General features: G+C 44.8%; 22 non-coding genes across 22 annotated transcripts; 12 read left to right on the forward strand and 10 right to left on the reverse strand.

The window, feature by feature from the left end:
• Positions 1-307: 307 nt before the first annotated feature.
• trnaa-agc (transfer RNA alanine (anticodon AGC)) lies at positions 308-380 on the reverse strand. The gene has a single exon. It is a non-coding gene; the product is annotated as a tRNA-Ala (tRNA).
• Positions 381-870: 490 nt separating this feature from the next.
• trnaa-agc (transfer RNA alanine (anticodon AGC)) lies at positions 871-943 on the reverse strand. The gene has a single exon. It is a non-coding gene; the product is annotated as a tRNA-Ala (tRNA).
• A 3,802-nt stretch (positions 944-4,745) lies between these two features.
• On the reverse strand, positions 4,746-4,818 carry trnaa-agc (transfer RNA alanine (anticodon AGC)). Its single transcript has one exon. It is a non-coding gene; the product is annotated as a tRNA-Ala (tRNA).
• Positions 4,819-5,192: 374 nt separating this feature from the next.
• On the forward strand, positions 5,193-5,265 carry trnaf-gaa (transfer RNA phenylalanine (anticodon GAA)). Its single transcript has one exon. It is a non-coding gene; the product is annotated as a tRNA-Phe (tRNA).
• Positions 5,266-5,522: 257 nt separating this feature from the next.
• On the forward strand, positions 5,523-5,604 carry trnas-gcu (transfer RNA serine (anticodon GCU)). The gene has a single exon. It is a non-coding gene; the product is annotated as a tRNA-Ser (tRNA).
• Positions 5,605-6,704: 1,100 nt separating this feature from the next.
• On the forward strand, positions 6,705-6,786 carry trnal-aag (transfer RNA leucine (anticodon AAG)). Its single transcript has one exon. It is a non-coding gene; the product is annotated as a tRNA-Leu (tRNA).
• A 2,007-nt stretch (positions 6,787-8,793) lies between these two features.
• On the reverse strand, positions 8,794-8,866 carry trnaa-agc (transfer RNA alanine (anticodon AGC)). The gene has a single exon. It is a non-coding gene; the product is annotated as a tRNA-Ala (tRNA).
• Positions 8,867-10,318: 1,452 nt separating this feature from the next.
• Positions 10,319-10,391, reverse strand: trnaa-agc (transfer RNA alanine (anticodon AGC)). Its single transcript has one exon. It is a non-coding gene; the product is annotated as a tRNA-Ala (tRNA).
• A 373-nt stretch (positions 10,392-10,764) lies between these two features.
• Positions 10,765-10,837, forward strand: trnaf-gaa (transfer RNA phenylalanine (anticodon GAA)). The gene has a single exon. It is a non-coding gene; the product is annotated as a tRNA-Phe (tRNA).
• A 257-nt stretch (positions 10,838-11,094) lies between these two features.
• trnas-gcu (transfer RNA serine (anticodon GCU)) lies at positions 11,095-11,176 on the forward strand. Its single transcript has one exon. It is a non-coding gene; the product is annotated as a tRNA-Ser (tRNA).
• A 1,100-nt stretch (positions 11,177-12,276) lies between these two features.
• On the forward strand, positions 12,277-12,358 carry trnal-aag (transfer RNA leucine (anticodon AAG)). Its single transcript has one exon. It is a non-coding gene; the product is annotated as a tRNA-Leu (tRNA).
• Positions 12,359-14,365: 2,007 nt separating this feature from the next.
• Positions 14,366-14,438, reverse strand: trnaa-agc (transfer RNA alanine (anticodon AGC)). The gene has a single exon. It is a non-coding gene; the product is annotated as a tRNA-Ala (tRNA).
• A 1,453-nt stretch (positions 14,439-15,891) lies between these two features.
• Positions 15,892-15,964, reverse strand: trnaa-agc (transfer RNA alanine (anticodon AGC)). Its single transcript has one exon. It is a non-coding gene; the product is annotated as a tRNA-Ala (tRNA).
• A 1,453-nt stretch (positions 15,965-17,417) lies between these two features.
• trnaa-agc (transfer RNA alanine (anticodon AGC)) lies at positions 17,418-17,490 on the reverse strand. The gene has a single exon. It is a non-coding gene; the product is annotated as a tRNA-Ala (tRNA).
• A 373-nt stretch (positions 17,491-17,863) lies between these two features.
• On the forward strand, positions 17,864-17,936 carry trnaf-gaa (transfer RNA phenylalanine (anticodon GAA)). Its single transcript has one exon. It is a non-coding gene; the product is annotated as a tRNA-Phe (tRNA).
• Positions 17,937-18,193: 257 nt separating this feature from the next.
• Positions 18,194-18,275, forward strand: trnas-gcu (transfer RNA serine (anticodon GCU)). The gene has a single exon. It is a non-coding gene; the product is annotated as a tRNA-Ser (tRNA).
• A 1,100-nt stretch (positions 18,276-19,375) lies between these two features.
• On the forward strand, positions 19,376-19,457 carry trnal-aag (transfer RNA leucine (anticodon AAG)). The gene has a single exon. It is a non-coding gene; the product is annotated as a tRNA-Leu (tRNA).
• Positions 19,458-21,465: 2,008 nt separating this feature from the next.
• trnaa-agc (transfer RNA alanine (anticodon AGC)) lies at positions 21,466-21,538 on the reverse strand. The gene has a single exon. It is a non-coding gene; the product is annotated as a tRNA-Ala (tRNA).
• A 1,461-nt stretch (positions 21,539-22,999) lies between these two features.
• On the reverse strand, positions 23,000-23,072 carry trnaa-agc (transfer RNA alanine (anticodon AGC)). The gene has a single exon. It is a non-coding gene; the product is annotated as a tRNA-Ala (tRNA).
• Positions 23,073-23,445: 373 nt separating this feature from the next.
• Positions 23,446-23,518, forward strand: trnaf-gaa (transfer RNA phenylalanine (anticodon GAA)). Its single transcript has one exon. It is a non-coding gene; the product is annotated as a tRNA-Phe (tRNA).
• A 257-nt stretch (positions 23,519-23,775) lies between these two features.
• trnas-gcu (transfer RNA serine (anticodon GCU)) lies at positions 23,776-23,857 on the forward strand. Its single transcript has one exon. It is a non-coding gene; the product is annotated as a tRNA-Ser (tRNA).
• Positions 23,858-24,957: 1,100 nt separating this feature from the next.
• Positions 24,958-25,039, forward strand: trnal-aag (transfer RNA leucine (anticodon AAG)). Its single transcript has one exon. It is a non-coding gene; the product is annotated as a tRNA-Leu (tRNA).
• The last annotated feature ends 66 nt before the right edge of the window (positions 25,040-25,105 follow it).

Here is a 25,105-nt window from a genome sequence, read left to right on the forward strand (position 1 = left end):
GTCACTTTATCAAGGGGTCAATGGATACTCATTCACACTAAGGGGAAATTTAGAGCTTTCTGTCATGTATTGGCATGTTTACTGGAGGTGAGACTGAACCGGAGAACCCACAGGACCTACATGGACATGCGGAGAACATGCGAAACCCCACACAGAGAGTAACTAACTCAGGATGAAACCTGGGATTCTGGTGCTGTGAAGATGCATGTGCTACTAACTGGAGATATTTATGGACTTAAAAATAATTCTATGGGATTAAATGTAAAGGATGAACCGGTGTTTCCTATGTGTGAAGAGAAAAGATGAGTGGAGAATGCGGGCATCGATCCCGCTACCTCTCGCATGCTAAGCGAGCGCTCTACCATTTGAGCTAATTCCCCGGTTGGAAGTTTGTTTAACTGGAATATCAACCAAGCTGTTTATGACTACTGTCTTGCACAATAGTCTCCTACCACAATTATTATCAACTATTAGGTTAAACACACTCGTTTCACAGCTGGATTAGTTTATCAAGTGTGTATTATTTTAGAAAATAATCTAGAATACTATCATACGGATATACATATACTCGCCAAGTGTAGTACCATAGTACTGTACGGAGCTGCATGAGAGCCTGTTGACTATATCTTATGGTGGGATTAGTCCATAAATTTACACCGTAATTTATCATGAATTACATAATTTTATCATAGTAGGAATAAATATAAAACCACTCATTCACTTAATCCCTTAACGAATCCTAACTTTCTTAATACGTATCCTAAAGGTATATTATGATACACACTTGCTTAATAATCTGAGTTTATAACGAAACATATTTATTTTATAAAGTTTATTTATAAAAAAATATTCAACGTTAAAAAGTGACTATGGAGAATGCGGGCATCGATCCCGCTACCTCTCGCATGCTAAGCGAGCGCTCTACCATTTGAGCTAATTCCCCGGATGTGCGGCCTTTTTTAGTATGTGTATATACAAGGTTAGAAACCGAATGCCGCTATTTTTGTTCTTGAACCTACATTCCAACGTCTTGGTTACTTTTTTTGCTTGATGAGAAAATTCACTAGAATACTCATTATAAAATATGTTAAAGATTTACGTTGTTGCCGTCCGTGTGTAGTTATATTCAGAATATATCAGCGGTCTCTAAAATCCAATAGCACCATGCATTATGAACGTCGGATAAATTGTGAGCAATTGTGAAAAATCACAAGCCAAACTTTCCACCAAATTGCTGCTGAGGCATAAGTGTACATACAAAGGAGCATAAGGCCCTTACTAGGTATATAATAAATATGTTTTAATCGCTTATTGTATCGCTTTAAGGTCAAGGGTCACTGGAGTAATATGCCCTAAAGATTTCTTGTTTAGACGGAAGCAATATTAACTGGAGAATGCGGGCATCGATAGTATGAAGTATAGTCAGTTCAGATTGCATATACCTGCATATACAGTTCATTGACAATTTAAAAGAAAAGAAAAGTATAGTAAGGTGTTTGGTCACCATGAGCCACCAGAACATCTTCAATGCTCCTTGACACAGAGTCTAGGCATCTCTGTAAGCAAGTTGGAGCACTGAACACATCTGAAAATATTCCCTCTGATAGAACACAGTCTCAACACCAAAGCCACGTAATAGATTTTCCTTTAATTTGTCAACCATCTGTGTATATCTATGGATGTCTATGTTGGTCACATAATTACACAGTTTTTCTGGTATAGTCAACTTTCATAGATATGTGATATGTTACACGTGTATTGCAGTTTTAAAATAATTTTTTAATATAACAAAATCCTTTCTGAAGCACTAGATGACTGATAGACTCCTTTTTTACTCACAGCTATGATAATGTTTGAGGTGTTCATGGCAATGTGCTGGACTCCTGGACCACGTTGTTGTCGTCCGTGTGTAGATATGTTCAGAATATATCAGTGGTCTCTAAAATCCAATATCACCATGTGTTTTGAACGTTGGACAAATTGTGAGCAATTTCTGAAGAAAAATCAAAAGCCGAATTTTCCAACACAATGCTGATGAGGCATAAGTCTACATACACAGAAGCATAATACCCTACTAAGTATATAATAAAAATGTTTTTTTAATTGCTTATTTTCTAAGCGAATCATATTTTCTAACATACCAAGCCTTTAACATCTAGCTGTCATTAAGGTCAAGGGTCACAGGATTAATATGCCCTGAAGATTTCACGTTCAGGATATAATATGCCCTAAAGATTTGTTGTTTAGATGGAAACAATGTTAACTGGTGAATGCAGGCATCAATCACACTACCTCTCACATGCTAAGCTAACGCTCTAGCATTTGTGCTAATTCCCCTTTACAAGCACTGGTGGTCAGTAGATCCCACCGGGCTAATAACCTGTGATGTATCGACGCTGTGTACGCACAAAAACCTTGTGTACGCCAGCTTTCACGCTCACGGTCAGATTTACTAACAGAGAAATTAACGTGAAAATGTGCGTTCCTCCATGCCAACTTCGTGTCTGGCGTACGTACATTTTTCGTGTTTTTTGTCCTTTGGCGCCTCTTAGAGGCAATAAAGTGAAGTTGGCTCATGCCGATTCAGAATTCAGTTGTAGAGCAGGCGACTGGGCAGCTGAAATGCCGGTGGCGCTGCCTTGATAGGACCGGGGGGATGCTGGTATACCACCCTAACAAGGTGTACCACGTCGTGCTGGCCTGTGGTGTGCTGCACAATGTGTGCTGCACACGGCATACCACTTGGTGAGGCTGTGGCACCACCAGATGACCCTGACCCAGAACCAGAGCATGTGCAGCCCAACCAACAAGCCATTCTGGTCCGTCAACGTGTGGTTGCGGTAATATAATTGGTAAGCAGAGACAAAGTTCATTTTATGACCAATTCCTTTAATGAGTGGCTTATGTCTGTGAGTGCATTAGTGATATTTTTCAGGTGACTATTAATTTCCCCAATGGCCATAACGATTTGCTGTTGTGACTCCAGAACAGCATGGGGCAAGACACGGCCAGACCAACGGGCCTCAGCACTGGGGGGTGCAGCGGAAATGCTGGAGTGCGATCATTTAACAAGACAAAAAAAGTTTTATGAGTGTAGACTTATAAGCCCTGAAGACTTCCCCTTGTTGGAAAACTACAGCTTTTCACTTTCCTGACTCTTACACAGTGTGAACACTGGAGACTCCTTCCAGTGTAGTAAACCTACACTGATGACCTACAGCCAATGAGAGAACAAGATACAGGGCAGCGGGAAGTTCGGGGAGGAGTTATAGACCACTATACCAGCAAGCACGGCTTCGGTTGGAGCACAATATTATAGGTTATTAGAGTGTATATGTTTTTATCAGAGAAAAATGTCTTAAGTATAGTTATATCAGAACAAATAAGCTTTACAATTACATCAAACAGAAATAAAGCAGAAACATTTGTGTTCACACTCCACTCCACATCTGTGTTCACACTCCACAATGGATCGGCGACAGTAGGTTACACGCTGCATGACTTCACAACAGGAAGAATCGCCCACATCTCTGTCTGGAACACAAACTACGTTTCACAACCGAACGTATGCGAGAAATAATAAGGAAATACACCGAATCAGAGTTCTCACGCGAGATTGGAAATGGAAACCTGCCAAAGGGCCAGTGAGAGTAACAAGGATTGCACATTGGGCAGAACGCAGACACTAACTGGAGAATGCGGGCATCGATCCTGCTACCATTCACATGCTAAGCGAGCGCCCTACCATTTGAGCTAAGGGCCCTCAGCAAGCACAAGGGCTCAGTGGATTTCACCGGGTAGATTCAACCTAGACCTAGAAGTTCTGAAGACGTCCCCTTGTTGGAAAACTCTCCAGTTACAGCTTTTCTGCCCTAAAGATGCTTTGTTTAGATGGAAATAATATTAACTGGAGAATGCGGGCATCTATCCCGCTACCTCTCGCATGCTAAGCGAGCACTCTACCGTTTGCGCTAATTCCCCTTTATCAACACTAGAGGTCAGTACATTCCAGCGGGGTACTGACCGGTGCAGTATAGAGACAAGGGTTTTCAGCATTTCTTTCAAATAAAATTGAGTTTCATGTGAAAAATTAATATTTAGAAGGTAGAGGGACGTTAAATTACAGCATCTCATTCTCTCTCCCTCTGTCTCTCTCTCTCTCTCTCTCTCTCACTCACTCTCTCTCTCCCATTTAACAAGACAAAAAAAGTTTTATGAGTGTAGACTTATAAGCCCTGAAGACTTCCCCTTGTTGGAAAACTACAGCTTTTCACTTTCCTGACTCTTACACAGTGTGAACACTGGAGACTCCTTCCAGTGTAGTAAAATACAATAATAAAGTGATAATATGTTCAGAAACAGAGTTTTAGCGTTCTCACCTAAAGAAGCTACTAATTTTTTTCTTTTTAAAGCTACTCCCAACCATCTTGGCGGGGATATTTGCTTGTTGATATAGCTTGTTAATTGAGAAATTTCAGTATATAATATGCCCTAAAGATTTGTTGTTTGGACAGAAACAATGTTAACTGGAGAATGCGGGCATCGATCGCGCTACCTCTCGCATGCTAAGCGAGCGCTCTCCCATTTGAGCTAATTCCCCTCAACAAAAGACAGGGCTCAGTAGATTCGACCGGGTAGATTCCGCCTAGTCGTAGACGTTCTGAAGACGTCCCCTTGTTGGAAAATTCTCCAGTTACAGCTTTTCTGCCCTAAAGATGCTTTGTTTAGAAGGAAATAACATTAACTGGAGAATGCGGGCATCGATCCCGCTACCTCTCGCATGCTAAGCGAGCGCTCTACCATTTGAGCTAATTCCCCTTAAGCAACCCTAGAGGTCAGTACATTCCAGCGGGGGTACTGACAAGTGGCGTATAGAGACAATGGTTTTCAGCATTTCTTACAAATAAAATTGAGTTTCATGTGAAAAATTAATATTCAGAAGGTACAAGGACGTTACATTACAGCATCTCACTCTGTTAGGCGTGTTAGTCGCAAGGCAGCCCATTTGTAGTGCCCGTGCCAGGCTTCCTCCTTGTCTGGCCGAATGACTCGGCCATCTTCTTACCACGCACGCGTAACCCCACCGGCGCCCTCGGGTAGCCTGGGATTTGAGTGGCGTAAGGCTCCCATGCCTTCTGTCGTGCTGACAAAAACGTGCTCGCTCACACATACCGGAGCGCCCTGGCAGAGGTGCCGAAATAGCTCAGTTGGGAGAGCGTTAGACTGAAGATCTAAAGGTCCCTGGTTCGATCCCGGGTTTCGGCAGCTGGCGGCAGAGTAGTCCGCCAGCGCGGACTTATGCCTCAGACTTGAAAACAGCAAAACGTGGAAATCAGATCCCCTGGTCGGAGACGAGAGCAAAAAACTCGGATGCTCCAGGACTCTTGGGTTCTTGAACGCTTAGCCTGCACCCTTCAGTTTACGTGACTGCGGTCTTCAATCATTGGCAAGGCAGCCCCCTAGCCCGCACGCCATTAGAAAACCCCTGCTTTTGACAAGGCGCCTTGGAAGCCCTGTCACCCGACGAGGTGGCCGAGAGGTTAAGGCGATGGACTGCTAATCCATTGTGCTCTGCACGCGTGGGTTCGAGTCCCACCCTCGTCGCGCGTGTTCTTCCCCTTTACCGCTATGCGCCAGGGTTTGTTGCAAGCCGACTGCTTCGGACCTGGCCCATGAGATGGAGTGAGAATAGTGAAAAGCTAGCGGTGGGTCTAATGCCGAGTTCACCCCGCACGATCTTAGCCCTGATTTTCAGTCGCTGGCAGGTTTTGCGAGATCGCGATCCCGCAATATCCAAGGCAAATCGGAGCTCGTGCACGCGAGTGACGATGGCGCAGTCTGAATTACCAAAGACGCGATCCGAGACAATCGCCGAAGCGTGGCAGATGCCCCTGAAATACCTGTCGGCGACTTATAATCCTGCAGTGTGAAAGGAGTTCTGAGGGACAAATACATTGGCGATGACCTACAGCCAATGAGAGAACAAGATACAGGGCAGCGGGAAGTTCGGGGAGGAGTTATAGACCACTATACCAGCAAGCACGGCTTCGGTTGGAGCACAATATTATAGGTTATTAGAGTGTATATGTTTTTATCAGAGAAAAATGTCTTAAGTATAGTTATATCAGAACAAATAAGCTTTACAATTACATCAAACAGAAATAAAGCAGAAACATTTGCTTGACCAGCCGCACCGGCAACAGCACATTGCAATGTTAATCATTTCTTCAATTATGCAGAACGCACCATCCTTGTTCCCCGCACAGACCATTTGGATCGCGCAGGGGGTGCCATTTCCAGTCTCGCGTGAGAACTCTGAAATCACTTCTCGCGTGCGTTTGATTGTGAAACGCAGTTTGAGGACCAGAAGGACTTGTCTGCGATTCTTCCTATTGTGAAGTCATGCAGTGTGTAACCGTCTCATCGTGCAATGTGAACACCGCAGCAACTGAATGCTCCCCCAGACAGTCGTGCAGCGTGAAAACAACAGTGATCCGACTACTTTGAAAATCGCGCAGTGTGAACTCGGCATAAGTGTTTCCCAACCTTGGGCTGCATTCCTATGCTGGTTGGACACACATGCTGTAAGTTCATATGAGCAAGCCACCTCAACAGGAGGTGGAGGATATGGACAGCCAATCCACGTTTCAAAGCCCTTGTGGGTTTGGATCTTGCTGATCTCGGAAAGACCCTGCTCGCCTGTGGGTAGCGTGGCCGAGCGGTCCAAGGCGCTGGATTAAGGCTCCAGTCTCTTCGGGGGCGTGGGTTCGAATCCCACCGCTGCCAGGCTGACCTTTTGTTCTTAAGCAGAAGCGTTCCTTCCGCCCAAGGCTACAGGGGTGGCGGTTGGCCACGGGGCCTTAAGCCGAGACCAGTCGAGGTCAGTGACCTGCCGCGAGCCGAGGCCGCGCTCCCTCCTTTCTTGGGAATGGTTAGGTGTCTCCTGTAGAGCTGGTGAAGCGGAAGGCGTGTTAGTCGCACGGCAGCCCATTTGTGGTGCCCGTGCCAGGCTTCCTCCTTGTCTGGCCGAATGACTCGGCCATCTTCTTACCACGCGCGCGTAACCCCACCGGCGCCCTCGGTTAAGCACTGTTAACAAGCGTTAGGTGTCAGTAGATTCCAGTGTGGTATTGACCTGTGAAGTACAGAGACGAGGGTGTCCAGCATTTCTTGCTAATAAAATTGAGTTTAATTTGAAAAATGAATGTTTAAAAATTCACATTAACCAATGCTCATAATTCATGTTTTATTGTTTTGTTACATTAGTTCATATAACTCCAATATGTATGATTATTTAAGGTCAACATAAATGTATTTATGCGATTTGCTCTTTATTACATGCACAGACTTTTACTATTTTTTTTTTGGGGCTAAGTGTCCTGTGTTTTTGTGTTGTCTTTTTTGTATTTATTATTTTTGCACTGTCTTGTCGTTGCTTTGTTTGCACCTAGCTGCACACTTTTCACTTTATGTGGCTTGGACGAACTTTCGGCCCTAGCTTTGTGTTGTTCTTGTGTTTGATCTTCATGTTGTATGTTCATGTAGCACCAGGTCCTGGAGAAACGTTGTTTCATTTCACTATGTACTGCGTCTGTGTACTGTGTACACTATGTACTAACCATACGGAGGAGCTTTCTTTATTACTGGCCATGTTAAAAAAAAAAACCCAGCTGTTTGTTTGGTAAAAGAGCCAGATTCATGGATAATATACAACAGATATAAAAAAAAAACTACAAATATTTTAAAATATTAAACCTTCAATGTATAAATGTGAAGAAAAAAAAAGAGAACAGTTCTAGCTGAAGAAAAGCAGCCCTAAATCATAATGCTAACACCACCATGCTGTACCATGGACATGGTGTTTATTTCATGGTGTGTGTTTTGTACCAAACATTTGGAATTATGGAATTATTCTTATTATTTGGTTCATTCAGGACACAGCCACATTCCCAATTAGAAAAGAGAGATTTTCCCCAAATTTTGTCCCTAAAATATTTCTTCTTTTTCATTTTTAAATTTGTAGATATATTTCCCAGTGACAACAAAAAATATCCGACATGTTTTATCTTGGTTTCTTATTTTACAAAACCTGCCCATTTAAAAGGGGTGTGTAGACTTTTTTATATCCACTGTATATTAAAAAAAACATAGGCTCAGTGATACAACAAAACATTTACAGAATACTGCAAGTGAAGGGTTTCATATTCTTAAAAAATCACAGCTTTCATATATAAAAAGATGATTGGATATACTGGTAAAGAAAGGCTGGTTTAGACTTCCATTTAACAAGACAAAACAACAGTTTTATGAGTGTAAACTCATCAGTCCTGATCACTTCCCCTTGTTGGAAAACTCTCCAGTTACAGTTTTTCCCACTCTTACTCTGGAGACCCCTTCCATATTAAAAACTTTATCTGTAGACAACATCCTGTGGTATAAATTTAAAAAATAAGTTATTTTAGTAAAAAGCAGAGTTTTAGCATACTCACCTAAGGATGCCACTACTTTTTTCCTTCTTAAACCTACCCCCAACCATCTTGGTTGAGTTATTTGCTTGTTGATTGAGAAATTTCAGTATATAACATGCCCTAAAGATTTGTTGTTTAGATGGAAACAATATTAACTAGAGGATCAAGCCCGCTACCATTTGAGCTAATTCCCTTCAACAAATACAAGGGCTCAGTAGAGTCCACCGAGACCTAGAAGTACTAAAGACATCCCCTTGTTGGAAAACTCTCCAGTTACAGCTTTTGTGCCCCAAAGATGCTTTGTTTAGAAGGAAATAACATTAACTGGAGAATGCGGGCATCGATCCCGCTACCTCTCGCATGCTAAGCGAGCGCTCTACCATTTGAGCTAATTCCCCCCTACCAGGGAGGACAAATTTTCCATGGCCCGAGGGTTCTCTGGATTGATAGGGGAAGCTAATTTTAGCTAGACTTATGCCGAGTTCACACTGCACGATTTTCAAAGCGGTCAGATCATGGCTGTTTTCACACTGCACGACTATCTAGGGTGGCATTCAGCCGCTGCTGTGTTCACACTCCACAATGGATCGGCGACAGTAGGTTACACGCTGCATGACTTCACAACAGGAAGAATCGCCCACATCTCTGTCTGGAACACAAACTACGTTTCACAACCGAACGTATGCGAGAAATAATAAGGAACCGAATCAGAGTTCTCACGCGAGATTGGAAATGGAAACCTGCCAAAGGGCCAGTGAGAGTAACAAGGATTGCACATTGGGCAGAACGCAGACACTAACTGGAGAATGCGGGCATCGATCCTGCTACCATTCACATGCTAAGCAAGCGCCCTACCAGTTGAGCTAAGGGCCCTCAGCAAGCACAAGGGCTCAGTGGATTTCACCGGGTAGATTCAACCTAGACCTAGAAGTTCTGAAGACGTCCCCTTGTTGGAAAACTCTCCAGTTACAGCTTTTCTGCCCTAAAGATGCTTTGTTTAGATGGAAATAATATTAACTGGAGAATGCGGGCATCTATCCCGCTACCTCTCGCATGCTAAGCGAGCACTCTACCGTTTGCGCTAATTCCCCTTTATCAACACTAGAGGTCAGTACATTCCAGCGGGGTACTGACCGGTGCAGTATAGAGACAAGGGTTTTCAGCATTTCTTTCAAATAAAATTGAGTTTCATGTGAAAAATGAATATTTAGAAGGTAGAGGGACGTTAAATTGCAGCATCTCATTCTCTCTCCCTCTGTCTCTCTCTCTCTCTCTCTCACTCACTCTCTCTCTCCCATTTAACAAGACAAAAAAAGTTTTATGAGTGTAGACTTATAAGCCCTGAAGACTTCCCCTTGTTGGAAAACTACAGCTTTTCACTTTCCTGACTCTTACACAGTGTGAACACTGGAGACTCCTTCCAGTGTAGTAAAATACAATAATAAAGTGATAATATGTTCAGAAACAGAGTTTTAGCGTTCTCACCTAAAGAAGCTACTAATTTTTTCTTTTTAAAGCTACTCCCAACCATCTTGGCGGGGATATTTGCTTGTTGATATAGCTTGTTAATTGAGAAATTTCAGTATATAATATGCCCTAAAGATTTGTTGTTTGGACAGAAACAATGTTAACTGGAGAATGCGGGCATCGATCGCGCTACCTCTCGCATGCTAAGCGAGCGCTCTCCCATTTGAGCTAATTCCCCTCAACAAAAGACAGGGCTCAGTAGATTCGACCGGGTAGATTCCGCCTAGTCGTAGACGTTCTGAAGACGTCCCCTTGTTGGAAAATTCTCCAGTTACAGCTTTTCTGCCCTAAAGATGCTTTGTTTAGAAGGAAATAACATTAACTGGAGAATGCGGGCATCGATCCCGCTACCTCTCGCATGCTAAGCGAGTGCTCTACCATTTGAGCTAATTCCCCTTAAGCAACCCTAGAGGTCAGTACATTCCAGCGGGGTACTGACAAGTGGCGTATAGAGACAATGGTTTTCAGCATTTCTTACAAATAAAATTGAGTTTCATGTGAAAAATTAATATTCAGAAGGTACAAGGACGTTACATTACAGCATCTCACTCTGTTAGGCGTGTTAGTCGCAAGGCAGCCCATTTGTAGTGCCCGTGCCAGGCTTCCTCCTTGTCTGGCCGAATGACTCGGCCATCTTCTTACCACGCACGCGTAACCCCACCGGCGCCCTCGGGTAGCCTGGGATTTGAGTGGCGTAAGGCTCCCATGCCTTCTGTCGTGCTGACAAAAACGTGCTCGCTCACACATACCGGAGCGCCCTGGCAGAGGTGCCGAAATAGCTCAGTTGGGAGAGCGTTAGACTGAAGATCTAAAGGTCCCTGGTTCGATCCCGGGTTTCGGCAGCTGGCGGCAGAGTAGTCCGCCAGCGCGGACTTATGCCTCAGACTTGAAAACAGCAAAACGTGGAAATCAGATCCCCTGGTCGGAGACGAGAGCAAAAAACTCGGATGCTCCAGGACTCTTGGGTTCTTGAACGCTTAGCCTGCACCCTTCAGTTTACGTGACTGCGGTCTTCAATCATTGGCAAGGCAGCCCCCTAGCCCGCACGCCATTAGAAAACCCCTGCTTTTGACAAGGCGCCTTGGAAGCCCTGTCACCCGACGAGGTGGCCGAGAGGTTAAGGCGATGGACTGCTAATCCATTGTGCTCTGCACGCGTGGGTTCGAGTCCCACCCTCGTCGCGCGTGTTCTTCCCCTTTACCGCTATGCGCCCGGGTTTGTTGCAAGCCGACTGCTTCGGACCTGGCCCATGAGATGGAGTGAGAATAGTGAAAAGCTAGCGGTGGGTCTAATGCCGAGTTCACCCCGCACGATCTTAGCCCTGATTTTCAGTCGCTGGCAGGTTTTGCGAGATCGCGATCCCGCAATATCCAAGGCAAATCGGAGCTCGTGCACGCGAGTGACGATGGCGCAGTCTGAATTACCAAAGACGCGATCCGAGACAATCGCCGAAGCGTGGCAGATGCCCCTGAAATACCTGTCGGCGACTTATAATCCTGCAGTGTGAAAGGAGTTCTGAGGGACAAATACATTGGCGATGACCTACAGCCAATGAGAGAACAAGATACAGGGCAGCGGGAAGTTCGGGGAGGAGTTATAGACCACTATACCAGCAAGCACGGCTTCGGTTGGAGCACAATATTATAGGTTATTAGAGTGTATATGTTTTTATCAGAGAAAAATGTCTTAAGTATAGTTATATCAGAACAAATAAGCTTTACAATTACATCAAACAGAAATAAAGCAGAAACATTTGCTTGACCAGCCGCACCGGCAACAGCACATTGCAATGTTAATCATTTCTTCAATTATGCAGAACGCACCATCCTTGTTCCCCGCACAGACCATTTGGATCGCGCAGGGGGTGCCATTTCCAGTCTCGCGTGAGAACTCTGAAATCACTTCTCGCGTGCGTTTGATTGTGAAACGCAGTTTGAGGACCAGAAGGACTTGTCTGCGATTCTTCCTATTGTGAAGTCATGCAGTGTGTAACCGTCTCATCGTGCAATGTGAACACCGCAGCAACTGAATGCTCCCCCAGACAGTCGTGCAGCGTGAAAACAACAGTGATCCGACTACTTTGAAAATCGCGCAGTGTGAACTCGGCATAAGTGTTTCCCAACCTTGGGCTGCATTCCTATGCTGGTTGGACACACATGCTGTAAGTTCATATGAGCAAGCCACCTCAACAGGAGGTGGAGGATATGGACAGCCAATCCACGTTTCAAAGCCCTTGTGGGTTTGGATCTTGCTGATCTCGGAAAGACCCTGCTCGCCTGTGGGTAGCGTGGCCGAGCGGTCCAAGGCGCTGGATTAAGGCTCCAGTCTCTTCGGGGGCGTGGGTTCGAATCCCACCGCTGCCAGGCTGACCTTTTGTTCTTAAGCAGAAGCGTTCCTTCCGCCCAAGGCTACAGGGGTGGCGGTTGGCCACGGGGCCTTAAGCCGAGACCAGTCGAGGTCAGTGACCTGCCGCGAGCCGAGGCCGCGCTCCCTCCTTTCTTGGGAATGGTTAGGTGTCTCCTGTAGAGCTGGTGAAGCGGAAGGCGTGTTAGTCGCACGGCAGCCCATTTGTGGTGCCCGTGCCAGGCTTCCTCCTTGTCTGGCCGAATGACTCGGCCATCTTCTTACCACGCGCGCGTAACCCCACCGGCGCCCTCGGTTAAGCACTGTTAACAAGCGTTAGGTGTCAGTAGATTCCAGTGTGGTATTGACCTGTGAAGTACAGAGACGAGGGTGTCCAGCATTTCTTGCTAATAAAATTGAGTTTAATTTGAAAAATGAATGTTTAAAAATTCACATTAACCAATGCTCATAATTCATGTTTTATTGTTTTGTTACATTAGTTCATATAACTCCAATATGTATGATTATTTAAGGTCAACATAAATGTATTTATGCGATTTGCTCTTTATTACATGCACAGACTTTTACTATTTTTTTTTTGGGGCTAAGTGTCCTGTGTTTTTGTGTTGTCTTTTTTGTATTTATTATTTTTGCACTGTCTTGTCGTTGCTTTGTTTGCACCTAGCTGCACACTTTTCACTTTATGTGGCTTGGACGAACTTTCGGCCCTAGCTTTGTGTTGTTCTTGTGTTTGATCTTCATGTTGTATGTTCATGTAGCACCAGGTCCTGGAGAAACGTTGTTTCATTTCACTATGTACTGCGTCTGTGTACTGTGTACACTATGTACTAACCATACGGAGGAGCTTTCTTTATTACTGGCCATGTTAAAAAAAAAACCCAGCTGTTTGTTTGGTAAAAGAGCCAGATTCATGGATAATATACAACAGATATAAAAAAAAAACTACAAATATTTTAAAATATTAAACCTTCAATGTATAAATGTGAAGAAAAAAAAAGAGAACAGTTCTAGCTGAAGAAAAGCAGCCCTAAATCATAATGCTAACACCACCATGCTGTACCATGGACATGGTGTTTATTTCATGGTGTGTGTTTTGTACCAAACATTTGGAATTATGGAATTATTCTTATTATTTGGTTCATTCAGGACACAGCCACATTCCCAATTAGAAAAGAGAGATTTTCCCCAAATTTTGTCCCTAAAATATTTCTTCTTTTTCATTTTTAAATTTGTAGATATATTTCCCAGTGACAACAAAAAATATCCGACATGTTTTATCTTGGTTTCTTATTTTACAAAACCTGCCCATTTAAAAGGGGTGTGTAGACTTTTTTTATATCCACTGTATATTAAAAAAAACATAGGCTCAGTGATACAACAAAACATTTACAGAATACTGCAAGTGAAGGGTTTCATATTCTTAAAAAATCACAGCTTTCATATATAAAAAGATGATTGGATATACTGGTAAAGAAAGGCTGGTTTAGACTTCCATTTAACAAGACAAAACAACAGTTTTATGAGTGTAAACTCATCAGTCCTGATCACTTCCCCTTGTTGGAAAACTCTCCAGTTACAGTTTTTCCCACTCTTACTCTGGAGACCCCTTCCATATTAAAAACTTTATCTGTAGACAACATCCTGTGGTATAAATTTAAAAAATAAGTTATTTTAGTAAAAAGCAGAGTTTTAGCATACTCACCTAAGGATGCCACTACTTTTTTCCTTCTTAAACCTACCCCCAACCATCTTGGTTGAGTTATTTGCTTGTTGATTGAGAAATTTCAGTATATAACATGCCCTAAAGATTTGTTGTTTAGATGGAAACAATATTAACTAGAGGATCAAGCCCGCTACCATTTGAGCTAATTCCCTTCAACAAATACAAGGGCTCAGTAGAGTCCACCGAGACCTAGAAGTACTAAAGACATCCCCTTGTTGGAAAACTCTCCAGTTACAGCTTTTGTGCCCCAAAGATGCTTTGTTTAGAAGGAAATAACATTAACTGGAGAATGCGGGCATCGATCCCGCTACCTCTCGCATGCTAAGCGAGCGCTCTACCATTTGAGCTAATTCCCCCCTACCAGGGAGGACAAATTTTCCATGGCCCGAGGGTTCTCTGGATTGATAGGGGAAGCTAATTTTAGCTAGACTTATGCCGAGTTCACACTGCACGATTTTCAAAGCGGTCAGATCATGGCTGTTTTCACACTGCACGACTATCTAGGGTGGCATTCAGCCGCTGCTGTGTTCACACTCCACAATGGATCGGCGACAGTAGGTTACACGCTGCATGACTTCACAACAGGAAGAATCGCCCACATCTCTGTCTGGAACACAAACTACGTTTCACAACCGAACGTATGCGAGAAATAATAAGGAACCGAATCAGAGTTCTCACGCGAGATTGGAAATGGAAACCTGCCAAAGGGCCAGTGAGAGTAACAAGGATTGCACATTGGGCAGAACGCAGACACTAACTGGAGAATGCGGGCATCGATCCTGCTACCATTCACATGCTAAGCGAGCGCCCTACCAGTTGAGCTAAGGGCCCTCAGCAAGCACAAGGGCTCAGTGGATTTCACCGGGTAGATTCAACCTAGACCTAGAAGTTCTGAAGACGTCCCCTTGTTGGAAAACTCTCCAGTTACAGCTTTTCTGCCCTAAAGATGCTTTGTTTAGATGGAAATAATATTAACTGGAGAATGCGGGCATCTATCCCGCTACCTCTCGCATGCTAAGCGAGCACTCTACCGTTTGCGCTAATTCCCCTTTATCAACACTAGAGGTCAGTACATTCCAGCGGGGTACTGACCGGTGCAGTATAGAGACAAGGGTTTTCAGCATTTCTTTCAAATAAAATTGAGTTTCATGTGAAAAATGAATATTTAGAAGGTAGAGGGACGTTAAATTGCAGCATCTCATTCTCTCTCCCTCTGTCTCTCTCTCTCTCTCTCTCACTCACTCTCTCTCTCCCATTTAACAAGACAAAAAAAGTTTTATGAGTGTAGACTTATAAGCCCTGAAGACTTCCCCTTGTTGGAAAACTACAGCTTTTCACTTTCCTGACTCTTACACAGTGTGAACACTGGAGACTCCTTCCAGTGTAGTAAAATACAATAATAAAGTGATAATATGTTCAGAAACAGAGTTTTAGCGTTCTCACCTAAAGAAGCTACTAATTTTTTTCTTTTTAAAGCTACTCCCAACCATCTTGGCGGGGATATTTGCTTGTTGATATAGCTTGTTAATTGAGAAATTTCAGTATATAATATGCCCTAAAGATTTGTTGTTTGGACAGAAACAATGTTAACTGGAGAATGCGGGCATCGATCGCGCTACCTCTCGCATGCTAAGCGAGCGCTCTCCCATTTGAGCTAATTCCCCTCAACAAAAGACAGGGCTCAGTAGATTTGACCGGGTAGATTCCGCCTAGTCGTAGACGTTCTGAAGACGTCCCCTTGTTGGAAAATTCTCCAGTTACAGCTTTTCTGCCCTAAAGATGCTTTGTTTAGAAGGAAATAACATTAACTGGAGAATGCGGGCATCGATCCCGCTACCTCTCGCATGCTAAGCGAGCGCTCTACCATTTGAGCTAATTCCCCCCTACCAGGGAGGACAAATTTTCCATGGCCCGAGGGTTCTCTGGATTGATAGGGGAAGCTAATTTTAGCTAGACTTATGCCGAGTTCACACTGCACGATTTTCAAAGCGGTCAGATCATGGCTGTTTTCACACTGCACGACTATCTAGGGTGGCATTCAGCCGCTGCTGTGTTCACACTCCACAATGGATCGGCGACAGTAGGTTACACGCTGCATGACTTCACAACAGGAAGAATCGCCCACATCTCTGTCTGGAACACAAACTACGTTTCACAACCGAACGTATGCGAGAAATAATAAGGAACCGAATCAGAGTTCTCACGCGAGATTGGAAATGGAAACCTGCCAAAGGGCCAGTGAGAGTAACAAGGATTGCACATTGGGCAGAACGCAGACACTAACTGGAGAATGCGGGCATCGATCCTGCTACCATTCACATGCTAAGCGAGCGCCCTACCAGTTGAGCTAAGGGCCCTCAGCAAGCACAAGGGCTCAGTGGATTTCACCGGGTAGATTCAACCTAGACCTAGAAGTTCTGAAGACGTCCCCTTGTTGGAAAACTCTCCAGTTACAGCTTTTCTGCCCTAAAGATGCTTTGTTTAGATGGAAATAATATTAACTGGAGAATGCGGGCATCTATCCCGCTACCTCTCGCATGCTAAGCGAGCACTCTACCGTTTGCGCTAATTCCCCTTTATCAACACTAGAGGTCAGTACATTCCAGCGGGGTACTGACCGGTGCAGTATAGAGACAAGGGTTTTCAGCATTTCTTTCAAATAAAATTGAGTTTCATGTGAAAAATGAATATTTAGAAGGTAGAGGGACGTTAAATTGCAGCATCTCATTCTCTCTCCCTCTGTCTCTCTCTCTCTCTCTCTCACTCACTCTCTCTCTCCCATTTAACAAGACAAAAAAAGTTTTATGAGTGTAGACTTATAAGCCCTGAAGACTTCCCCTTGTTGGAAAACTACAGCTTTTCACTTTCCTGACTCTTACACAGTGTGAACACTGGAGACTCCTTCCAGTGTAGTAAAATACAATAATAAAGTGATAATATGTTCAGAAACAGAGTTTTAGCGTTCTCACCTAAAGAAGCTACTAATTTTTTTCTTTTTAAAGCTACTCCCAACCATCTTGGCGGGGATATTTGCTTGTTGATATAGCTTGTTAATTGAGAAATTTCAGTATATAATATGCCCTAAAGATTTGTTGTTTGGACAGAAACAATGTTAACTGGAGAATGCGGGCATCGATCGCGCTACCTCTCGCATGCTAAGCGAGCGCTCTCCCATTTGAGCTAATTCCCCTCAACAAAAGACAGGGCTCAGTAGATTCGACCGGGTAGATTCCGCCTAGTCGTAGACGTTCTGAAGACGTCCCCTTGTTGGAAAATTCTCCAGTTACAGCTTTTCTGCCCTAAAGATGCTTTGTTTAGAAGGAAATAACATTAACTGGAGAATGCGGGCATCGATCCCGCTACCTCTCGCATGCTAAGCGAGCGCTCTACCATTTGAGCTAATTCCCCTTAAGCAACCCTAGAGGTCAGTACATTCCAGCGGGGTACTGACAAGTGGCGTATAGAGACAATGGTTTTCAGCATTTCTTACAAATAAAATTGAGTTTCATGTGAAAAATTAATATTCAGAAGGTACAAGGACGTTACATTACAGCATCTCACTCTGTTAGGCGTGTTAGTCGCAAGGCAGCCCATTTGTAGTGCCCGTGCCAGGCTTCCTCCTTGTCTGGCCGAATGACTCGGCCATCTTCTTACCACGCACGCGTAACCCCACCGGCGCCCTCGGGTAGCCTGGGATTTGAGTGGCGTAAGGCTCCCATGCCTTCTGTCGTGCTGACAAAAACGTGCTCGCTCACACATACCGGAGCGCCCTGGCAGAGGTGCCGAAATAGCTCAGTTGGGAGAGCGTTAGACTGAAGATCTAAAGGTCCCTGGTTCGATCCCGGGTTTCGGCAGCTGGCGGCAGAGTAGTCCGCCTGCGCGGACTTATGCCTCAGACTTGAAAACAGCAAAACGTGGAAATCAGATCCCCTGGTCGGAGACGAGAGCAAAAAACTCGGATGCTCCAGGACTCTTGGGTTCTTGAACGCTTAGCCTGCACCCTTCAGTTTACGTGACTGCGGTCTTCAATCATTGGCAAGGCAGCCCCCTAGCCCGCACGCCATTAGAAAACCCCTGCTTTTGACAAGGCGCCTTGGAAGCCCTGTCACCCGACGAGGTGGCCGAGAGGTTAAGGCGATGGACTGCTAATCCATTGTGCTCTGCACGCGTGGGTTCGAGTCCCACCCTCGTCGCGCGTGTTCTTCCCCTTTACCGCTATGCGCCCGGGTTTGTTGCAAGCCGACTGCTTCGGACCTGGCCCATGAGATGGAGTGAGAATAGTGAAAAGCTAGCGGTGGGTCTAATGCCGAGTTCACCCCGCACGATCTTAGCCCTGATTTTCAGTCGCTGGCAGGTTTTGCGAGATCGCGATCCCGCAATATCCAAGGCAAATCGGAGCTCGTGCACGCGAGTGACGATGGCGCAGTCTGAATTACCAAAGACGCGATCCGAGACAATCGCCGAAGCGTGGCAGATGCCCCTGAAATACCTGTCGGCGACTTATAATCCTGCAGTGTGAAAGGAGTTCTGAGGGACAAATACATTGGCGATGACCTACAGCCAATGAGAGAACAAGATACAGGGCAGCGGGAAGTTCGGGGAGGAGTTATAGACCACTATACCAGCAAGCACGGCTTCGGTTGGAGCACAATATTATAGGTTATTAGAGTGTATATGTTTTTATCAGAGAAAAATGTCTTAAGTATAGTTATATCAGAACAAATAAGCTTTACAATTACATCAAACAGAAATAAAGCAGAAACATTTGCTTGACCAGCCGCACCGGCAACAGCACATTGCAATGTTAATCATTTCTTCAATTATGCAGAACGCACCATCCTTGTTCCCCGCACAGACCATTTGGATCGCGCAGGGGGTGCCATTTCCAGTCTCGCGTGAGAACTCTGAAATCACTTCTCGCGTGCGTTTGATTGTGAAACGCAGTTTGAGGACCAGAAGGACTTGTCTGCGATTCTTCCTATTGTGAAGTCATGCAGTGTGTAACCGTCTCATCGTGCAATGTGAACACCGCAGCAACTGAATGCTCCCCCAGACAGTCGTGCAGCGTGAAAACAACAGTGATCCGACTACTTTGAAAATCGCGCAGTGTGAACTCGGCATAAGTGTTTCCCAACCTTGGGCTGCATTCCTATGCTGGTTGGACACACATGCTGTAAGTTCATATGAGCAAGCCACCTCAACAGGAGGTGGAGGATATGGACAGCCAATCCACGTTTCAAAGCCCTTGTGGGTTTGGATCTTGCTGATCTCGGAAAGACCCTGCTTGCCTGTGGGTAGCGTGGCCGAGCGGTCCAAGGCGCTGGATTAAGGCTCCAGTCTCTTCGGGGGCGTGGGTTCGAATCCCACCGCTGCCAGGCTGACCTTTTGTTCTTAAGCAGAAGCGTTCCTTCCGCCCAAGGCTACAGGGGTGGCGGTTGGCCACGGGGCCTTAAGCCGAGACCAGTCGAGGTCAGTGACCTGCCGCGAGCCGAGGCCGCGCTCCCTCCTTTCTTGGGAATGGTTAGGTGTCTCCTGTAGAGCTGGTGAAGCGGAAGGCGTGTTAGTCGCACGGCAGCCCATTTGTGGTGCCCGTGCCAGGCTTCCTCCTTGTCTGGCCGAATGACTCGGCCATCTTCTTACCACGCGCGCGTAACCCCACCGGCGCCCTCGGTTAAGCACTGTTAACAAGCGTTAGGTGTCAGTAGATTCCAGTGTGGTATTGACCTGTGAAGTACAGAGACGAGGGTGTCCAGCATTTCTTGCTAATAAAATTGAGTTTAATTTGAAAAATGAATGTTTAAAAATTCACATTAACCAATGCTCATAATTCATGTTTTATTGTTTTGTTACATTAGTTCATATAACTCCAATATGTATGATTATTTAAGGTCAACATAAATGTATTTATGCGATTTGCTCTTTATTACATGCACAGACTTTTACTATTTTTTTTTTGGGGCTAAGTGTCCTGTGTTTTTGTGTTGTCTTTTTTGTATTTATTATTTTTGCACTGTCTTGTCGTTGCTTTGTTTGCACCTAGCTGCACACTTTTCACTTTATGTGGCTTGGACGAACTTTCGGCCCTAGCTTTGTGTTGTTCTTGTGTTTGATCTTCATGTTGTATGTTCATGTAGCACCAGGTCCTGGAGAAACGTTGTTTCATTTCACTATGTACTGCGTCTGTGTACTGTGTACACTATGTACTAACCATACGGAGGAGCTTTCTTTATTACTGGCCATGTTAAAAAAAAAACCCAGCTGTTTGTTTGGTAAAAGAGCCAGATTCATGGATAATATACAACAGATATAAAAAAAAAAACTACAAATATTTTAAAATATTAAACCTTCAATGTATAAATGTGAAGAAAAAAAAAGAGAACAGTTCTAGCTGAAGAAAAGCAGCCCTAAATCATAATGCTAACACCACCATGCTGTACCATGGACATGGTGTTTATTTCATGGTGTGTGTTTTGTACCAAACATTTGGAATTATGGAATTATTCTTATTATTTGGTTCATTCAGGACACAGCCACATTCCCAATTAGAAAAGAGAGATTTTCCCCAAATTTTGTCCCTAAAATATTTCTTCTTTTTCATTTTTAAATTTGTAGATATATTTCCCAGTGACAACAAAAAATATCCGACATGTTTTATCTTGGTTTCTTATTTTACAAAACCTGCCCATTTAAAAGGGGTGTGTAGACTTTTTTTATATCCACTGTATATTAAAAAAAACATAGGCTCAGTGATACAACAAAACATTTACAGAATACTGCAAGTGAAGGGTTTCATATTCTTAAAAAATCACAGCTTTCATATATAAAAAGATGATTGGATATACTGGTAAAGAAAGGCTGGTTTAGACTTCCATTTAACAAGACAAAACAACAGTTTTATGAGTGTAAACTCATCAGTCCTGATCACTTCCCCTTGTTGGAAAACTCTCCAGTTACAGTTTTTCCCACTCTTACTCTGGAGACCCCTTCCATATTAAAAACTTTATCTGTAGACAACATCCTGTGGTATAAATTTAAAAAATAAGTTATTTTAGTAAAAAGCAGAGTTTTAGCATACTCACCTAAGGATGCCACTACTTTTTTCCTTCTTAAACCTACCCCCAACCATCTTGGTTGAGTTATTTGCTTGTTGATTGAGAAATTTCAGTATATAACATGCCCTAAAGATTTGTTGTTTAGATGGAAACAATATTAACTAGAGGATCAAGCCCGCTACCATTTGAGCTAATTCCCTTCAACAAATACAAGGGCTCAGTAGAGTCCACCGAGACCTAGAAGTACTAAAGACATCCCCTTGTTGGAAAACTCTCCAGTTACAGCTTTTGTGCCCCAAAGATGCTTTGTTTAGAAGGAAATAACATTAACTGGAGAATGCGGGCATCGATCCCGCTACCTCTCGCATGCTAAGCGAGCGCTCTACCATTTGAGCTAATTCCCCCCTACCAGGGAGGACAAATTTTCCATGGCCCGAGGGTTCTCTGGATTGATAGGGGAAGCTAATTTTAGCTAGACTTATGCCGAGTTCACACTGCACGATTTTCAAAGCGGTCAGATCATGGCTGTTTTCACACTGCACGACTATCTAGGGTGGCATTCAGCCGCTGCTGTGTTCACACTCCACAATGGATCGGCGACAGTAGGTTACACGCTGCATGACTTCACAACAGGAAGAATCGCCCACATCTCTGTCTGGAACACAAACTACGTTTCACAACCGAACGTATGCGAGAAATAATAAGGAACCGAATCAGAGTTCTCACGCGAGATTGGAAATGGAAACCTGCCAAAGGGCCAGTGAGAGTAACAAGGATTGCACATTGGGCAGAACGCAGACACTAACTGGAGAATGCGGGCATCGATCCTGCTACCATTCACATGCTAAGCGAGCGCCCTACCAGTTGAGCTAAGGGCCCTCAGCAAGCACAAGGGCTCAGTGGATTTCACCGGGTAGATTCAACCTAGACCTAGAAGTTCTGAAGACGTCCCCTTGTTGGAAAACTCTCCAGTTACAGCTTTTCTGCCCTAAAGATGCTTTGTTTAGATGGAAATAATATTAACTGGAGAATGCGGGCATCGATCCCGCTACCTCTCGCATGCTAAGCGAGCACTCTACCGTTTGCGCTAATTCCCCTTTATCAACACTAGAGGTCAGTACATTCCAGCGGGGTACTGACCGGTGCAGTATAGAGACAAGGGTTTTCAGCATTTCTTTCAAATAAAATTGAGTTTCATGTGAAAAATTAATATTTAGAAGGTAGAGGGACGTTAAATTACAGCATCTCATTCTCTCTCCCTCTGTCTCTCTCTCTCTCTCTCTCTCTCTCTCTCTCACTCTCTCTCTCCCATTTAACAAGACAAAAAAAGTTTTATGAGTGTAGACTTATAAGCCCTGAAGACTTCCCCTTGTTGGAAAACTACAGCTTTTCACTTTCCTGACTCTTACACAGTGTGAACACTGGAGACTCCTTCCAGTGTAGTAAAATACAATAATAAAGTGATAATATGTTCAGAAACAGAGTTTTAGCGTTCTCACCTAAAGAAGCTACTAATTTTTTTCTTTTTAAAGCTACTCCCAACCATCTTGGCGGGGATATTTGCTTGTTGATATAGCTTGTTAATTGAGAAATTTCAGTATATAATATGCCCTAAAGATTTGTTGTTTGGACAGAAACAATGTTAACTGGAGAATGCGGGCATCGATCGCGCTACCTCTCGCATGCTAAGCGAGCGCTCTCCCATTTGAGCTAATTCCCCTCAACAAAAGACAGGGCTCAGTAGATTCGACCGGGTAGATTCCGCCTAGTCGTAGACGTTCTGAAGACGTCCCCTTGTTGGAAAATTCTCCAGTTACAGCTTTTCTGCCCTAAAGATGCTTTGTTTAGAAGGAAATAACATTAACTGGAGAATGCGGGCATCGATCCCGCTACCTCTCGCATGCTAAGCGAGCGCTCTACCATTTGAGCTAATTCCCCTTAAGCAACCCTAGAGGTCAGTACATTCCAGCGGGGTACTGACAAGTGGCGTATAGAGACAATGGTTTTCAGCATTTCTTACAAATAAAATTGAGTTTCATGTGAAAAATTAATATTCAGAAGGTACAAGGACGTTACATTACAGCATCTCACTCTGTTAGGCGTGTTAGTCGCAAGGCAGCCCATTTGTAGTGCCCGTGCCAGGCTTCCTCCTTGTCTGGCCGAATGACTCGGCCATCTTCTTACCACGCACGCGTAACCCCACCGGCGCCCTCGGGTAGCCTGGGATTTGAGTGGCGTAAGGCTCCCATGCCTTCTGTCGTGCTGACAAAAACGTGCTCGCTCACACATACCGGAGCGCCCTGGCAGAGGTGCCGAAATAGCTCAGTTGGGAGAGCGTTAGACTGAAGATCTAAAGGTCCCTGGTTCGATCCCGGGTTTCGGCAGCTGGCGGCAGAGTAGTCCGCCTGCGCGGACTTATGCCTCAGACTTGAAAACAGCAAAACGTGGAAATCAGATCCCCTGGTCGGAGACGAGAGCAAAAAACTCGGATGCTCCAGGACTCTTGGGTTCTTGAACGCTTAGCCTGCACCCTTCAGTTTACGTGACTGCGGTCTTCAATCATTGGCAAGGCAGCCCCCTAGCCCGCACGCCATTAGAAAACCCCTGCTTTTGACAAGGCGCCTTGGAAGCCCTGTCACCCGACGAGGTGGCCGAGAGGTTAAGGCGATGGACTGCTAATCCATTGTGCTCTGCACGCGTGGGTTCGAGTCCCACCCTCGTCGCGCGTGTTCTTCCCCTTTACCGCTATGCGCCAGGGTTTGTTGCAAGCCGACTGCTTCGGACCTGGCCCATGAGATGGAGTGAGAATAGTGAAAAGCTAGCGGTGGGTCTAATGCCGAGTTCACCCCGCACGATCTTAGCCCTGATTTTCAGTCGCTGGCAGGTTTTGCGAGATCGCGATCCCGCAATATCCAAGGCAAATCGGAGCTCGTGCACGCGAGTGACGATGGCGCAGTCTGAATTACCAAAGACGCGATCCGAGACAATCGCCGAAGCGTGGCAGATGCCCCTGAAATACCTGTCGGCGACTTATAATCCTGCAGTGTGAAAGGAGTTCTGAGGGACAAATACATTGGCGATGACCTACAGCCAATGAGAGAACAAGATACAGGGCAGCGGGAAGTTCGGGGAGGAGTTATAGACCACTATACCAGCAAGCACGGCTTCGGTTGGAGCACAATATTATAGGTTATTAGAGTGTATATGTTTTTATCAGAGAAAAATGTCTTAAGTATAGTTATATCAGAACAAATAAGCTTTACAATTACATCAAACAGAAATAAAGCAGAAACATTTGCTTGACCAGCCGCACCGGCAACAGCACATTGCAATGTTAATCATTTCTTCAATTATGCAGAACGCACCATCCTTGTTCCCCGCACAGACCATTTGGATCGCGCAGGGGGTGCCATTTCCAGTCTCGCGTGAGAACTCTGAAATCACTTCTCGCGTGCGTTTGATTGTGAAACGCAGTTTGAGGACCAGAAGGACTTGTCTGCGATTCTTCCTATTGTGAAGTCATGCAGTGTGTAACCGTCTCATCGTGCAATGTGAACACCGCAGCAACTGAATGCTCCCCCAGACAGTCGTGCAGCGTGAAAACAACAGTGATCCGACTACTTTGAAAATCGCGCAGTGTGAACTCGGCATAAGTGTTTCCCAACCTTGGGCTGCATTCCTATGCTGGTTGGACACACATGCTGTAAGTTCATATGAGCAAGCCACCTCAACAGGAGGTGGAGGATATGGACAGCCAATCCACGTTTCAAAGCCCTTGTGGGTTTGGATCTTGCTGATCTCGGAAAGACCCTGCTCGCCTGTGGGTAGCGTGGCCGAGCGGTCCAAGGCGCTGGATTAAGGCTCCAGTCTCTTCGGGGGCGTGGGTTCGAATCCCACCGCTGCCAGGCTGACCTTTTGTTCTTAAGCAGAAGCGTTCCTTCCGCCCAAGGCTACAGGGGTGGCGGTTGGCC

This window comes from Hemibagrus wyckioides, linkage group LG05 (genome assembly GCF_019097595.1).
Source record: "Hemibagrus wyckioides isolate EC202008001 linkage group LG05, SWU_Hwy_1.0, whole genome shotgun sequence".
NCBI classification, from domain to species: Eukaryota; Metazoa; Chordata; class Actinopteri; order Siluriformes; family Bagridae; genus Hemibagrus; species Hemibagrus wyckioides.